The sequence below is a fragment of the Heterocephalus glaber genome, unplaced genomic scaffold, assembly GCF_053883595.1.
Source record: "Heterocephalus glaber isolate CG9 unplaced genomic scaffold, H.glaber_assembly_v1.0 deba00000122, whole genome shotgun sequence".
Taxonomy (NCBI): Eukaryota; Metazoa; Chordata; class Mammalia; order Rodentia; family Bathyergidae; genus Heterocephalus; species Heterocephalus glaber.
Window position 1 is genome coordinate 19,907,010 of NW_028258138.1, and position 5,559 is coordinate 19,912,568.

At 36.4% G+C, this 5,559-nt stretch overlaps 1 pseudogene; it reads left to right on the forward strand.

Annotated features, from left to right (window-relative positions):
• Window positions 1-4,155: 4,155 nt before the first annotated feature.
• On the forward strand, window positions 4,156-5,071 carry LOC101698186 (UMP-CMP kinase pseudogene; annotated as a pseudogene).
• Window positions 5,072-5,559: the final 488 nt, after the last annotated feature.

Sequence of the window (5,559 nt, forward strand, 5' to 3'; positions counted from 1 at the left end):
TTTCCCCATCAATTTTGAAAGATAGTTTTGCAGGATACATCAATTTAGACTGGAGGTTGTTTTCTTTTAGGCCTTAAAATACTTCACTCCAGGCTCTTCTTGACTTGGGAATTTATGTTGAAAAGTCTGCTGTGATTCTGATGGGCTTTCCATTGTATGTGATTTGTTTCTTTTCTCTAACTGCTTATAGGATTTTGATCTTCTGTTTGGTTTCTGAGATCTTGAGTATTATATGGCTATGTGTAGATTTTTCTAAAGCATGGCTAGTTGGAGTCCTATATGCCTCACTTATCTGTATGTCAAATTCTTTTCCTCTGCTTGAATATTTTTCTGCCATTAGTTCTGTGGACAGTTTTTTATGTCACTTATACTTTCTACTGCATTTTAGTGGACTCCAATCAGTCTTATGTTATTCTTTTTTGCATTATCTAGCAGCTGTGGGATCAATTTCTCATGTGCCTTTACTATTTTTAAGAAATCACTGTTTTCATGGTCACTAACTGCGATCCTGTCTTCTATTTCTGATATTCTCTCTTCATTTTACTTTCAGTGGAGGTTTTAATCTCCTGGATATCTGTTTGAATCTGTTTCATGGCTTGCATTTCTTTCCTATGTTAGGCATTCATGGTTTCCATTTCTTTCCTATGCTGCGCATTCATGGCTTCAATCATGGTCCTGAGTGCATCTTATTTTTTATCTGTTTTTGTTTTAGATTCTCTAATCATGTCTTTCATTCTGCTCACCATCTCTGTAGTTATCTTGGAATTATTTCTATTTTGAATTTTTCTAGAGCCTAGTTCATCTGTTTTGTTACTTTCCGTGTTATCTCTTCAGAGTGTCCAGGTGGTTGATTATCAGATTTTTCCACCTGTTTTCCTCCATACTTTGCCTTTGTTGAGCTGGAAGTCTGGGTTTCTGCCTTGTTTAGGTGTCTTCTTAATTCTAGTTTTGTTTTTGGTTTAATTCCTGGGTTGTTACTTCAATATTGCGTATGTGAGTATCTTTGTTACTTGTATCTAAAGCCCTTATGGAATGATTGCTTCTCAGAGGTGTCTTCCAGGTATAGATGGTCTGTAGGTTTTTGAGTCTCTAATGACTCTTGTGCAATCTCATTTTCAGTGTACCAGGAAGGACAACTGATTAGACCAATCATGACATATTAGCCCAAGTGATACAATGAGCATCAACAGTAGCATCAAACATAGTTTAGAAAATGACAATTTGTGGTATATATTTATCTGTCATCTTTCACCATGTTAACTAGATCAAAATGTATTGTTGTTTTTTGTTTTTTGGTTTGTTTTTTTTTTTTGGTACCAGGGATTGAACTCGGGTCCTTGTGGTTGTGCAGCAGGTAGAGAAACCACTGAGCTAAATCCCCGGCCCTACTAGATCAAAATTTAAGATCAGCCCAAATATGTTTGTAGTCAATAAACCTTTCAATATAGCAAATTTACCCCACAGGATAAGGACTTAGAAGGAGTTGAGGACAAAGAGATGGAGAGATAGAAGAAGAGGGAGAGGTTATAAGTGAGGTAGAGGATACAGAAAAATCATGCAAACTCTGGGAAACTGGTGAAGACAAGGGGAAAAGACAGAGCAAAGAAACAAAGACAAGAAAGGAGCAAACTAACAGCAATAGGGAAGCTAGAAATTGTATTCACTTATAAAAATAATGATAATTGAGAGAGGGAAAGAGAGAAAAAAATCTTAGGACAAGAACAGGAACAAGAAGGGAGAGAAATGAAGATCAAGAGGGAGAGAGAGAGAAAAAAAGAAAACAACTAAATTAATTGAGACATACCCTTCAGGGTATGTCTCTGCTGTCATGGTAGAAAAGTGGGCATCTGTGTACAGATCTAAATCAATTATTTCAGCAAGCAAGCCAAAGTCCATTGAGATTCAGGCTGATTTCTGGCTGGAAGGCCCAAGTTGAGGTCCCTGACCTCCTGCAGGATTGAACTCTGCAAGGTTCTACATCAGGTTTCAGCTGCCCTTTCCCCAAAGTGATTCTGGGTTCCAATGGAAGGTGGTGATCGCACCAATATATCAACCAGTGTGATCTGGCATGGCTTTATTGCAGAGATTTTCTTCACTTTCTCAGTGGGCTTCAATTTTCATCAAGGAAACTCAGAAAGGCTCTCTCTCTGTTGTTCACTTCTGCTCTATCTTCTGGAGCTCATAACAATAGCCTTTATGGCCTTGGATACCTCTGTGGCACAGATCCAGATCCAGGCTCATGCAGTGGTCCAGGGGCACAGACTGGGTGTGGCTGGCCTCTGTGACATGATGCCAGGGTGATAGGGGTGGTCCTGAGCCTCCACACAACAGTACCACTCATTTCATATTTTATATATATTGAGAAGAATTAATAAAGAAAAGATGGTATTTATACACAATAGAGTCCTGCTCTGCCACAAAGAAGGATAAATGTGAGTCATTCATAGGAAAATGGATGCACCTTAGGACCATAATGTTAAGTGAATTAACTCCAACACACAAGCTCAAATATCACATTTTTTCTTGTATGAAAAATTCAAAATACATACTAATTTCTTCAGGTGGTGGTGTTTTCATGTTGGATGGTATAAGCCTGAAGATATGTGGTTTTTGCTATACATTTTAAACTATAAATGAAATTTTCATAAATTTTATGTATATGTCTACAATTTACTTTTTCTGCAACTTTCTTTTCATTTTACTTTGTTTTATAATACTCTAGTCTTTGGGAATACCCCATTCCAATTTATTTCTCCACTTCTCTGTAGTAATATACACTTAGGTTGTTCCTTAATATGCTATATTCTGAAATTATTAATGATGTGAACTTGTTCAAATCTGATATAAGGTATTTATGAAAATTGTATATGAACCACTTTATTTTTCTTTCTAAATGTGTATTATTGAAATTCTGTATAGAGTATATAACAGCAAAATATCAAAGTATATTACCACTAGTATTCAAATGATGTTAGTTCATAGATTTGTCTATAGTCAGATTTATTTATACCATCTTGGTAGATTCATAAGAAATTTAAGAAGCACTCATAAATTTGTTTCTTTTTAAAAATAATTGGTAATTAAAATTTTTTCTTTTATTCAAAATTTTATAACAATTATTTTACACTGTAATTTTACACATGCATTACAATCTTTTTGTTTCTCAAAAGATGTTCAGATAGACAACATTCTTTTTAAAAATTTTTTGGTTTTTAATTTGTTATTTTTGTTGTTATTCTCTTCTAAGTCTTTATTTTTCCTAAAGTTTTCTTATAGATATGAATTTTCCTGGTACAATTTTTTCTAAACCCTATTCAAAACAAATATATTTACAAATATAAAACTGCATTACATTTTTATAGATATATCCATTTATTTGCACTTCTACATTTCTGCTTAGATTCTGGTTAATTCTTCCAGCTAACAATTATTATCTTTTATTTACATTACTTATATGATACTGTTGCACCCAGTGAGAAAAAACCAACCAGAGACCAATAATAAATCCACACAGGAGATTATTACTGGCCAGGACCAGAGCCCTGACTGGGGGGAGATTAACATATTTTATACACCTTTGAGGCCAACAGTTTCTAGGCCCCCCTATGGGATAGAACTAGCAAAGCAAGCAAAAGGTACAGAAGCAGAACATCCTGTCATTAGAACATTTGTAAAACAATAGTTGATTAATTGTTGTTTCTAAAAGACTCTCTAAGGGGAGGAGGTTTCCAAGCTTCCTCCTTTTGAGTTCATCTAAAGGGCAGGCAGGTGGGTCATTCAGTAGCAATATGGAGTCCTTCTTGCTAACTAGGGTCCTTTAGAAACCACAAGAGTTTTTATAGTAAATGACCTGCACTCTAACCTTTTGAAACAGTGATATACAGCAAATTCTGACATTTAAGTTGCAAACTTTCACAGATATGAGTGGACCTCACATTCCGAACATTCATGGATGCAAACAAATCACGGAAGTAGCTCATATTGCAACCAGACATTGTAACAGTTGTGCTGCTGAGTGCTCAGGGTACAGCAGCAGTAAGTGCTCAATCAGGAGGCTCCGCCCTTTCTGGCCCCAGCAGTCCGGTGCAGCTCTGTGGAGAGTCCCGGAGCCCGCTCAGCCCGCCCCTTTCCCCCGTGTTGTGAGAGACGTAGTGTATGCTGAGCTGCTGCCGCTGCAGGCTGCTGCAAGTCCTGGGACCGAGCTTCCCGCTGGTGACCTGCCGGCCGCTTCTCTGCATTCCTCACCTCATGAAGCCGCTAGTTGTGGCGCTGGCAAGGGGACTCAGTGCGCCCGCATCATGGAGAAATATGGCTACACACACCTTTCTGCAGAACTTCTTCGTGATGAAAGGAAGAACCCACAGTCACAGTATGGTGAACTCATTGAAAAGTACAGGAAAGAAGGAAATTTTGTGCCAGTTGAGATAACTACTTGTTTATTAAAGAGGGAAATGGATCAAACAATGGCTGCCAATGCTCAGAAGAATAAATTCTTGATTGATGGGTTTCGAAGAAATCAAGACAACCTTCAAGGTTGGAACAAGACCATGGATGGGAAAGCAGATGTATCTTTTGTTCTTTTTTTTTTTTATTGAAATAATGAGATCGGTATTGAACAATGTCTTGAGAGGGGAAAAAGTAGTGGTAGAAGTGATGACAACAGAGAGAGCTTGGAAAATTAAGTGCTCAATCAGAGCCCAGGATGTCTGGAAGCAGGAGAAAAAACAGTGGTGATGTGGAGGGGATTGCTAGAAAGCTCAAAGCATTATACATTGCATATTTGTGTGTGATACTCACTTTGTTGGATTTATGAATGAATCCAACTATGACTGTTCTCCCAGAATTGAACTTGTTTGCATTTAAAAGTTAATTGTTCTCATTACGACATTGCTCCAAAGCATTGGCTATCCCCCCTCCTATAATTCACTTCCATAATTACTTATAAAACCAGCTTTTCCATCTTAGAGAATAGCAGTTTATTTTCTATTCGGTAATATCTTTAAGAATTTTTTATTGTGTAAGCTAAATGACAATGTGGAAGGGATAGATTATTTTGTTTGCTTGATATTGTATATTTATTTAATAAAAGGAGTTTGTGCCAATATTGTTCAATAAAATATTAGTGGAATTTTAGCTAATGATAGATTTTCAACCATTCTGCCAATCCATTTTCTGGTAGTGTTAGTTTTCTTGTTTACAATTTTACCATCTTTTATGCCTTGATAATAAAATTGGACAAAATTATACTTGTGGATTAAATTTCATTTTAGAATCATTTGGATCTATAAATAATTTAATGCCTTTTTGCTTTTTTAACTATCAACCCCTAAATTATTTTGAACAGTATGTGACATTGCTAATTCTTAGCATTATTATCTTACAAAAGTAAGGCAAATATCTCCATGGTTGCTTTCCTTCTCACCCCCACCTAATTTCTCTGTCATGTTGTCTCTAGTTGCCCACCACATAATTGTCCTAATTTTCTCAACTGTTCCCTTCCATTAGATTCAGCATATCAGGATTTGTGTATCACAAAACATAAAAGATAACAATTCTCCT